The 12516-nt window shown below is 32.3% G+C and overlaps 1 protein-coding gene across 2 annotated transcripts in view; it reads right to left on the bottom strand.

Annotated features, from left to right (window-relative positions):
- Positions 1 to 12516, bottom strand: part of E2f1 (E2F transcription factor 1) — a 228049-nt gene that overhangs the window by 31564 nt on the left and 183969 nt on the right. The window contains exon 1 of one of the 2 annotated variants that reach the window (XM_075290750.1): positions 12311 to 12459. The exons of the other annotated variant lie outside the window; for it this stretch is intronic. The gene's annotated coding sequence lies outside the window, so the exon portion shown is untranslated. Of the gene's footprint in view, positions 1 to 12310; positions 12460 to 12516 lie in introns of those variants that run through there. 2 annotated transcript variants of the gene reach the window in all.

Below are 12516 nucleotides of genomic sequence, written 5' to 3' on the forward strand. Positions count from 1 at the left end.
TTTTAGGCAATTAAGTGTTAATAATTTTTTTGTTTCACGTACCATTGCTCGCTATCGTGACACTAGTAGTGTGACAAAAAATCGGCAATAATACCACAAATTATTTGAAAATGACATTAGTCCAAAATCATTGAAGTTCCAAAAAGAGCAAGAGGTCACCGAATCACAAAACAGTTGGACTGGAAAGATCCAAGGAGTTGCTTCGCTTGCACAAAAGTGACCAAATTTGCTATTCTCAGATGAGAATTCATTTCAAATTGAGAAGTTTGTGAACAAAGAAAATGATCGAGGTTTCTTGCCAAAGAGGTCAGCTGAAAAGGTACATCTTCCATTAGCAACCAGAACTCAAGCGCCGCCGATGTTAACGGTGTGAGCCGCCGTAACGACCGATGGTCGCTCATCCTTTCGTATTTATCGACTGTGAGGTCAAAATAAATACCTAATGAATTATCGGGAAAATGACCTAATGACAGTATTGAAGCTCTGGCAAACATTTCGACCGCCGACCAATGACATTCCGACAGGGCTCAGCCCCATCGCACTCAGCACGCGACAACCAAGAATAGCTTAAAAAGGATGTCCCTAGCTTCATTTCTGCCGCACAATGGTCACCATTATCTCTGGATTTCAATCCGTTGGACCTTTTGGCCTGGGGCATTTTTTAGAGTAAGGCTGATATATGATATGTTAGGTTAGGTAGCAGTACGATGTATCAGGCCCACTTAGACTATTCAGTCCATTGTGATACCACACAGAAAAAAATTTCACGAAAATTTTTCCAATTAAAATTTTAATTGAGTTTTAAAAAATATTCAATTAAAAATTTAATTGAATCAACAATTTTTTTAATTGAAATAAAAATCAATCACACAAATTAATAGTATCAATTACTTTCATCAATTGGATCAATTAATTTTTTAATTGACTGTCAATTAATTTTTTAATTGATAATATCATTTCTGTGATTGAAGACATTTCAATTAAAAAATTAATTGGATCAATTAATTTCGTGATTGAATCAGAAAAATATTTTTTTGTGTGCACAGTTGTGAACTTCTCTCTTATCACTGAGTGCTGCCCGATTCTATGTTAAGTAGGGTTTCCATATGGATAATTTTCAAAAGAGAACTTTCGCTTTAAAAAAAGAGAACATTTTAACTAAAAAAGAGTATACAATAAAAAAATTATTTATTAAATAATGAATAATTTTATTGATATTAAAATTAAAATAATAATAGTTTCTAATGATAGAAACAACGAAATAAATATATAATAAAACAATAAAAAACAAAAAGAATCACATTTTCTTAAAAAATAAACAAAATAAATTCAAAAATACGCTGTCAAAAATAAAACACACATGTTCCTATGATCTCGCCCACAATTGACGACGACAACGTATTGGCGTATTTACGTCGTACGTTCAATTACATATATTACTAATTTTAACGCCGAACGTCGAAACGTCGCAATTGTGTTCCAGCCTTTAATTTGTCAACAGATTTAACCCAGTAAACGAACCCAGATTTAACCCAGTGGCGAACAATTGTGGCGAATTCCTACTAAATAAATAAAATTCCATCAATCTAGGATTTTTTTTTTGAAATAGAGTACATAAAGAGCACTGTTGGACATAAAAATACGGCACCAAAAAAAGAGAGTGAACAAAAAAATACGAACACAAAAAGAGAACATGTTCTCTTTAAAAGAGATGTAATGGACAGCCTAATGTTAACCTCAATGACAAGGGACTCCCTTCTTAAAGCCGAGTCCGAACGGCGCTCCACATTGCAGTGACACCACTTAGAGAAGCTATGAAACACTCAGAAATGTCACCAGCATTACTGAGGTGGGATAATCCACCGCTGAAAAACTTTTTGGTGTTTGGTCAAACTGGGTTTGAACCCGCGACCCTGTGAATACAAGGCGGGCATGCTAACCATTGCGCCACGGTGGCTCCCTGATATAGGACAGGTTAGGTTAGGTGGCAGCCCGATGTATCAGGCTCACTTAGACTATTCAGTCCATTGTGATACCACAGTGGTGAAATTCTCCCTTACCACTGAGTGCTGCCCGATTAAGCTCAATGACAAGGGACCTCCTTTTTATAGCCGAGTCCGAACGGCGTTCGGGTAGACAAACATTTCAGCCGCAGACCATTGACATTCCAAGAGGCCTCAGCACGCGTCAACCAAAATGGCTTAAAAAGGAGGTCCCTCGCTTCATTTATATCTCATAGTGGCAATCAAATCCATTGGGGTATTTTGAAGGCGAATGAGCCGTTTGATTGAAGCCATAATTCGAACGAATCTCAACAGATTCTAAAATTTGATGTTATTTTGATTTTTTTACTTTTAAACAACAAATTTAAAATTACTTTATTATTAATTACTCTCTCGACTTTAGGTTAAATTGGCAGCCCGATTTATTCTAAGGCTCACTTAGACTATGCAGTCCATCACAGTCGGCTTTAGCCGCCGAAGATTTTTGGATCGTCCTCATTTTCTGTTCTGGAGATTTAATAGTGGATCATGGAGAATTTTTTTTTTTTAGAAATCCCTTCCCAAAATCCCCATAAACGTGAAAACCGCATCATTTAATTTATATTGAAAAATAAGTACTAAAGCTGTTAAATGTTAAACTATGAAGAAACTCGATATCAAAGTGCATTGCTAAACCATAATCAGTTTAATTAGTGTTGAGGTTTTTACTTCGTAAAATAATTTGACGTAATTCACACGCGTTAACGATTGATAACAACACAACGAGAATTATAAAAATTTTGGTATTGTATTCAAGCGGTTTGCGAAACGATAACTCCAATTAGTATTTTACAGATAAATAAGTGAATGCTTTCATGGATTGAAGTACAAAAATATCGTGATATCGCAATTTGGGGTTTCTCTAAGCAAAAACCAACAAAAAAAAAAAACCTTTGAAAGTGTTTGACCTCATATTTACCAACAGTATAAACCTGTTCCATGAAATACAGAAATCGAATGACAAAAAGAAAACGTAAAATTATTTTCAAATTAAATATAATGTATTTGAGGAGTTGGTAATTTCTATCATCTATGCGTGAATTATGATTACTTTCCTCCATTAAAAGGGTTGCTTCAGACAGTGACGACAAATATTTACACAAATCTAATGCAGGACCCACAATAAATTATTCGAAGTATGAATTATTAAATTTGAAAATTATCATTTTCAAAAGTGCAGATGATACATGAAAGTCCATACATATTTCAAATGCTATTGATAAACAATTTCGTCTGTATAAGAGAGCAACACATTTTAAATATTTTTTCATTGAAACTTTGTTTTCACAACAATGTTAAATTATTACTGTTGTTGCAAAAAAAACCTATACGAAAATTATCAGTAAAGTACAAAAAGAAGCTTGAAATATATTGCTAAATATAAGAAGAAAAAAAAAAATAGTTTTGTCACCGTTTTTTTTTTATGAACTGAAGTGGAATCACAGTTGGTTGGTGGCTTGCCATCCATTTTTGGTTTCATTTCATTACAGTGTTGTATTTATTGTTGTTTTCGTAGAATATCGGAGCAAAGTGTATTCTATAAATGTCATTGAACGTTGAAGTATCAGCAAGAGTAGTCGTTTGCTCACTGTTGTGGTGGCAAATAAGAATAGGCAGGCAAAGAATAATATTGTATGCGTTGTCGGTTGTGGTGTAAAACCGACAGAGAAGAATTGAATTTTTTTAATACCCGAAAAATACAAACAATAAAACATTTTATCAAAAAAAAAAAAAAAAAACACAAAAACACTTGAGATGATATTTACGAAAAAATAGAAATAAAAGAAAACACGTGCAATTTAAGAAAATATATACAAATATATATTTTTTAATATAAATATATTAAATTTATATTAAGTTTATATAGAATAAAAGTGTAGGGCTTGGAAATGGCTTTTGAGGGAAGAATGGAAAATCTTTTAGATTGTATTGTTAAAATATAATTTAATAGTACTAGAATATTATATAATTTTCTTTAATACACTGAAAAATAAACAGTGAACCCCCCAGGGAGAAAAATTTTGGTTAATTTTGGAATTATTTTTATTTTTAGAAAATTTTTGGTTTTGATTAATTTTGGAATTATTTTTATTTTTAGAAAATTTTAACTAAACAGTACTACAAACGCTGACATCACGCCGATATCACAAAAATGAGTTTAATATTTTTCGACCAGTTCAAGAAAATTTATTAGACATAATTAAATTTTTCACTTATTAACGAAAATTTTATAGTTAGTGTCATACGAATTCAAGATGCGCGCATTCACAGAAAAAAATTTCACGAAAAATTTTCCAATTAAAATTTTAATTGAGTATTAAAAAATATTCAATTAAAAATTTAATTGATTCAACAAATTTTTTAATTGAAACAAAAATCAATCACAAAAATTAATAATATCAATTAATTTTTTAATTGGATCAATTAATTTTTTAATTGGGCTTCAATTAATTTTTTAATTGGGCTTCAATTAATTTTTTAATTGATACTATCATTTCTGTGATTGAAGACATTTCAATTAAAAAATTAATTGGATCAATTAATTTCGTGATTGAACCATAAATTTTTTTTTGTGTTATTGGTAAAATGTACAAATTTTAAGAAATTCTGAACTATTTTGTGGGAGACACGAATTTAGTTAATCTTTATGCTTCATTTGTGTATAATTTTTTCCTCTGTTTTAGTTATTTTAACTAACGCACGCAAAAAAAATATTAAAGTCATGGAAACTTTCTAATAATTCCATAAACTCAAAGAGAGTTAAATCGGTTTTAGTGAATTATAGGGTTCACTTTTTTTTGAGTGTAGTATTCATTTTCCTTCATGACAGTATTTTTTGATCATTTGGTGCATATACAACAGCCGCTGTTAATTAATCTTGGCACGTGCACCGCCTTTAGCATTTTCTTCAGTTGGCCATTTAATTCGACTTTTACTAACGTGGAAGAATAGAAAATCGTTTTTATTTTTAATATTATTTTGTGTTGGTATAACCCAATTGAATAGTGAAATTGTGTCCAATTCATCTTCCTTCATTACAGTAATATTTCATTTGATGTAGAAAATGCATCGCTTAGTTACATATGAAAATAAATAAATTAAAATTAAATTAAATAAGTCACTGTTAACATATCTTGGCATGTGAACCGCATTTGAGTATATTCTTCAGTTCTGCAATTTACACTCTCACCATAGACAAATTAGAAGAAGACGCAGTCTTGTCATTGCAAAACTGAAGCACCAGAGGACTCTGCCAACAAAATATCATGAAGTTTGCGTCGACGAGTCTCTCAAATGTACTGCCGTTTTCGTCGGAAAGTATCATAACATTTGTGTTTTTCATAAATTTCTGAATTAAACCCCATAAAAGCAATACCAAAACGATTATAGAAAATTAAAATAAAACGTATGTTTATGTTAAAGCGAATATTTATTATGGTTTTATATGAATATTGCTGTTTTTATTTATTCCTAGGTAGAGCTGCCTTGGAAAAAATTGACAACTAAACCAATTTTTTTCTCATAGCCCTCTACACTTTGACATTTGGTTTCTCTTTATAAGAGCACAAGGCTTAATCTCACCAGGGATGATAAATTATGTTGACGAAAAAGTACTAAAAATGTATTAAAAATGTACTTTTCGAAGCCAAAAAGTGCTAAAATTACATAATATCAAATTAAAAAGACTATTGTAAAAGTATACGTATATTAAAATCTAGTCCGATATTGACAATTTTTTTTAGTTTTTCTGAAAAAAAAGATTATTTACAAAATTTTATTTCTGTAGAAAATTTTGTCATTGTTATTTCTACAGAAAATTTTGTCAAAATTTAATTTCTATAGAAAATTTTGTCAAAATTTTATTTCTAAGAAAATTTTGTCAAAATAATATTTCTATTGAAAATGTCAAAAATGTTTATAGAAATTTTTTTCAAAATGTTATTTCTATAAAAAATTTTGTCACAAAGAAGTACCTATTTGCAAAATCTACCATACGAATGTGATATAGACAGTATTCCTCTCAAAAATGTTTAGAGGAATACCTAATTTGAGAATATGTATATTTCTTCAATGTCCGCTTTTTATAATTTTTAGAGTTTAGTTGATATGTGAGAAACGTTCACATTTAGGGCAGAATAACTATATATAGAGTAATTGTGATGAAAAAGTACCAAATGACTCGCGGTCGTGCCACGGTGCTTTTGGCAGTCGAAATGTATCAAAAAAAGCACAAAAGTGTCAACTTTATCAACCCTGGCTCTCACACATGAGGGTAGTTGCCACATTGACTAATTACTTAAGTTTGCTCCCTCCGTGTTCTCTTGAATTTTGGGAATAGCCAGAAGTCATACAATACGGAGCCAACTCAGCCAATTCCATAAATGTTGCCACATTGACCTTTGAGGGAGGAATGGCAAATAGGTTTTATTTTTAATATTAGTTTGTGTTAGTGAAATCTATTTGAAGTAGTAACAAACCGAAATCAAAAAATAAAATTAAGGAATTGTAGTTATGTGAGAAGATGATGCACAGTGATGGTGAAAAATGATTCAATTTCGGAGGAATAAATCTCGTATGCAATTTTCATAGTAAATTAACATATAAGAATCTCACCTCGACACATCTACACTAAAGACTATGGAAGCTTGTATTAGCCAACAAAGAAATATATGTCTAGTTAAGATTGTGGATATTGGTATCTGGTGTTTTCTTTTCAATAACTGAATAATAACAATTCCTTAATTTTCATATCTAATAAGCTCGCCATAAATTAGTAATAATATGCAAAGTAATTTTTTTTAATGTATTGATATAAGTCACTGGCATGTGAACTGCCTTTCTTCAGTTGTGCAATTTTGGTTTTCGAAAAATTAGGGTAGTTGCCACATTGACTGCTTAAGGATGCTCTCTTGAGTATAAGGAATATCCAGAAGACATACAAAACTGAGCCATATAAGGCAAGTACAGTGGTTGCGGAATAATATTGCTTATAAATCCCTTTGACGTTTTGAAGGAAGTTTAAATATTTAGCTTAGTTTTTGCCCACAATAGTAGACGGTAAAAATCGATCATTTTCTTTCTCCGACTGAAGTAGAAAGTAATTTTATTGCAACACAATGGTGGTCATTCCATGATCTAATCTCATTCACTAAATTCATTATGAAAGCGATTTTAGTGAAATGGAAAGTAGTCGTATATTGTTTTTATTAATCCTATTATCTTTATATACTTCCCCAGAATAAATTATGCGAAAACGGTTTAAATATTATTTTTATGATTATTCCCTAAGTCATTTATGCATAAAAAAGCATTTCATTTAGTTAAAAATGCAAAATTAAAGAAATGTTTAAATTATTTATACTTAAAGATTTCTTTATAACCATTTTCGCTTTAAAATGAATATTTTCAATAATTTGGTTTTTCCTTTTTTTTTTTTTTTTTACAAAAAGCCCGTTTCTTTTTTTTTTTTCTTGGACGGGATACAACATTTGTATAAATCGAAATCGAAGGGCGATTTCGTTTTTCGAAAAAAAAAATTGTTCTTGTTTTACGCTGCTTTATTCCCCATTGTGTTTCCACCTAAATAATAAATGATTTTTTAAAAATTTTGATAAAGTCGTTTATATCCAGCAGCCCATTTGGAATATGTGGTATTTTTTATTACACCCCAGCAAAAAAATTTGGATGTTCTTCTAAGGCATAATTTTAAAAGCACTTCCAAAAATGTCCTCCCAAACTGGTTTTTCTCATATTTTTAATGGGAACTTTAGAATTTTTTTTTTTTGTCTCAAATAGGTTAAAAACAGATGAAGAAAAACATGATAAATCCATTCTAGAAAAATTGCGAATTTTTGAAAATATTTGATGCCAAACGTTGCGTAAAAAATTATAAAAATTTTTTATTTGTGACAATAACTCAAAATTTCTTAAGAAGTGATTCAAATTCAGTGTATCGGCTGTTGAAATGGCGGACATCCGTCTTATGACAATTTTGCACCACTTCCGGGTCCAAAAAGAAGATTTTCGCTACACTTCTTTTTCTGGGGCCCAACGAAGGCAATATGATCCCCTTGAACATGTTTCGTCTTTGTTGCAACGATATTATATTCTTTCAAATTCTGCACCTGATTTTTATAAGCATTTTATGTTTGACAAAAAAAAAAAAACAATATTTTTGCGGCAAAAATGTTTCATGTTTGAGGCGATCATACTCCTTCTCTGCATGTAGAATATAAATCATCAAAATAATCAAATAGTTAATATGAACAGAGTATCGTTGCACTGGAGCCACCGTGGTGCAATGGTTAGCATGCCCGCCTAGCATACACAAGGTCGTGGGTTCGATTCCTGCTTCGACCAAACACCAAAAAGTTTCTTCAGCGGTGGATTATCCCACCTCAGTAATGCTGGTGACATTTCTAAGGGTTTCAAAGCTTCTCTAAGTGGTTTCACTGCAATGTGGAACGCCGTTCGGACTCGGCTATAAAAAGGAGGTCCCTTGTCATTGAGCTTAACGTGAAATCGGGCAGCACTCAGTGATAAAAGAGAAGTTCACCACTGTGGTATCACAATGGACTGAATAGTCTAAGTGAGCCTGATACATCGGGCTGCCACCTAACCTAACCTATCGTTGCACTGGTAAATAGGATTTCTATTTTTTTATTCTTCTATAACAACTTTATCAAAAATAACGTTTCGACTGTAACGCGGGTAATACCAAAACGCTGCGGTCATTGTGCGACATCTATACGGTTGACATTTGTTTTGCTTTGCAGAAGAGCCCTATTCATCCTCTTGTATTTCCTACTCTCTGCTACCGTTATGGAATTATGTGGTTATCGTGTTCAATGGCCGCGCGAAAAACCTTCCGCCCATCGTTAGCCGATATGGTTGTGTGTAAACACTAAGGATTGTATGACAATTAGTGGTAATCGTAACGTTGAATCATAGTGTTATACATGTTTAAATGCTTTACGACACATTCATTGATGATTATGTCGTCAATAGTTAGCTGTCTCCGTTATAGCATATACAATTTCAAGTTTTACCACATAATAAGATTGTGAGATTAATTAGGGACAAATAAAAAAAAAAACTCTACAAACGATGTTGTTGACACAGATTGCAGGCATTGGTTTTGTTCACACTCATTTTCGTTGATCGAATCATTTGCTCACTCACTCATTCACATTTTTAAGGTATCTCTATGGATCTCTTCTACATATTTCTTTTCAAATGTTTTTTTTTGTCAAGTCACACTAGCTAAAACACATTCCAATCAGCTGATGATCTAAAAATGGGACATTGAGGAAGGGAATTTTCATATAATTCAATAGTATGTTTTTTTTTCATAGTAATTTAAATTTAATTTTGTATATTTAAACTCTTTGAGAGAATTATATTTTTAATGCATTTTTAATTATCTTGCTTACATTTTTGTTAGCATAATGTACCCGCACATTTCATTTTTTGTTCTTCGTTGTATATTTTTTTTTAGTTTAGTTGAAAGATTTATTTTACTATTTTTTTTAGAACAATCCAAGCAGTAAAACAAACTAAGTATTTTAATTTTTTTGTACGTGTGTGTGTTTTAATTCTTTTATACTTGCTCTCTTCTGGGCAAAGAATTTTGTACCGAGTTTGTTGCTCTTGTGTCTGGTGTACGGCATCCGTCTGTCCGTCCTTTTTTTGTTGGTTCTTTCATTCGTGTATATCACAAACAGTTTTGAACGTCTTACGGTTTATTCAGCTTTTTTTCATTGGTCTTTCTTAATCGATTAGATTTCTTTTTTTTTTGTGTTTTTCTTCATACGCTTTTACGTTAACGACGACAACGGATTCGGTTCGAAGTAGAAAATGAAGAAGACGAGTCTGAATAAATGCTGAATTGAAAAGTTGTTTAACAATGCCGCCTTAAAGCAATGATGATCGATTCAGTGAACGATGAAGAAAGTTAAAAAAGCAATCAATATTTCTTTATTGCAAGCCCACCTTATTTTAGGAAGATATGTCGTTGTCTATACCCCCGTTGTGTTTTTCTTTACATTTAAAACGGACCTGAATAATTTAAGCTGCCGTCACTGAATTATTTTATTTTTCTTTAGGGGAGAGAGAGAGAAGGTTTTACATTTGAGTTTTTGGCCTGTTGGATGCGTTGTATTTCGTTCAATAGGTAACCAGAATTGGCGTGTCAGCCAGTTTATCTTTTTGGGGCTTTTTTAATTTGTTGAATTTACAGTACGCCGTATTTTTGTGTAGTTCTCCAGCTCAAAGCATGAGTGCTCGACACAGTGAGTGGCAATATACTTGGGGGAATTAACTTCTGTTCCCAAACAGTTTTCCTATAGGGGAGACTTAGTAGCACCACATTCTTTGGTGAGCTCTCTGCCACTGATGACGAGGTTTTAGTAGACGCAGCAGCATAAGATATTACAGCAACCAGAGCCAATTGCTGTTATCGTAATGCGTCACTAAACTCAGTTAATATGCACAAAATGTTAAGGTCTTTTGTGGAAGACTCACATCCCCCAAACAAGTAACGTTCATTAATTTTAAAAGACGTCTATTTTTCATTTTCAGGTGGAAACACACTTCACTTGTCTACTTTTTAATGGTATTTGTAGATGAATCAATAAGTAGCAAATCGAAAAGAAATTCTATCACAGATAATTTTGTTTTGAGATGATGAGAATATGGAACAGCAGAATTCGTTGCTAATGATATGCGGCTACATGCATCCACACCTATGAGTATGCTTTTGTTGTTGTGCTATGTAGGTGGCTTCACAAAAAGAGCTAAAAATTCAATGTTATTAACAGATTCTGATGGGTAATGCTATCAAAAAGAGAATGTTTAATCCTCTCTCGAATTGAGTATGTTATGTTGCTATTTAACAGCACCTTATAAATGTGTGTTGAGAGAGTTATTTGCTTTTATAGAGGTTGACTTTGCAGTTGTTGTTACTTGTACTTGTATGTTCCCCCCATTTTATTGTTGTTATTATTTCTGATTGAGAACTGTAAGACTTTGGGTTGTTTGTTTTTATTGTAAACTGGGTGGCCGGTCAAAAAGTAAGGTGGATGGTGGAGGTATAAACGATTCGGTCTGACAGCATCTTTTCCTTACAAATTTCATGTTTTTTTTTCTCAATGAATATCATATACTAGTAAAGTGCTGATATTACTATTTGATGTGATAGTTGTTGTGGTTGTTGCTATTAATATGCCATACGGTTGGCTGCTATTCATGACGTCTTTATAATTTTCCAGCTACTTGCGGTATAGGCAGTACGTTTTCAAATCATGGCATCAAGAACAAACGTTAAAACTTTAACGTAACATCCATCTATACATAGAAAATTATGGTCGCGGTCATCCATTGGAGGAATTAAGTATTAGAAACCCCCACCAGAGTAATGGATAGCAGCAGCAGTAGAATACATAAAATTAAAATGCGTTGTAGCGTGGCGTAATATGTTCGTCGTGGCGTATTTGATTGAAGGGGAGAATTTCAACGTAGAGTCTGGCTGGAGGGCAATGTTGATGCTAAGCCTTGTTGTCGCATGACTGGGCCATTATAGCCACAATTATGTATAGGATATATAAAAATAAGTTTCGATAGTCCCCAGTTTAAGGTAAAACACTAATAAAAATTCAACGAATGCGTTTCATGTTGAAGAACACACTCACACACACACGCACACACTTCCATATAAATACACACTTCACACTCAATGAATGCAGACTCACTTGTTCAATCAGTCAGTTAGTCAACCATTTGCCATCATGTAGAGACACGACTGGCTGTGTTTTGCTTCTCCAAAATTTGGGAGAAAATATACAATGAGTAACAACAAAAACAATAGCGGGACAATGCTAATGCGATAATGTTTGATGACGATTGGATAGAGATGACACGAAGCACCGGCAGAAAATAAATTTATATACATATAGGATTTTTTATTATTTTTTTTTAACGAAGGCAATGATGGTTGAGCACTTTCAAAGAAGAAGCTTGTTGTTATTACCGTTGTTGTTGTCCAATTTTATCTAGATACTATTTTAAGGCCGGTTTCTTTTTATAGATACAATTTTTAACGAAGGTTTCCGATTTCTGCTATTGTGTATTTTTTTTGCATTACTTTCAGAGCATACAGAACAAATTTTATTTTAATTAAAAACTTGTATTGGGGAAATATTTATTTTTTGTTTTTTCTTCATACACTTTTTATATTTATAATAGATTTTTTGTTAAATTTGTTTCCTTACTTAAAGCTTTTCTTTCTCCTTCTCTAGATGGTTTTCAGTAACTTCGATGCATATTTTTCAACTTCGCGCCCGCTTTCCGTAAGTAGTACAACAATTATACAACCCCGTGGCGACGCAAGCAAAGGCTGACACACAGACAAACAAAAAAAAAATCAATTCAAATTAAATCCAAAACAATTGTACACATAACAATCGTCGTATCGAAA

Source organism: Haematobia irritans, chromosome 1 (genome assembly GCF_050003625.1).
Source record: "Haematobia irritans isolate KBUSLIRL chromosome 1, ASM5000362v1, whole genome shotgun sequence".
Lineage (NCBI taxonomy): Eukaryota > Metazoa > Arthropoda > Insecta > Diptera > Muscidae > Haematobia > Haematobia irritans.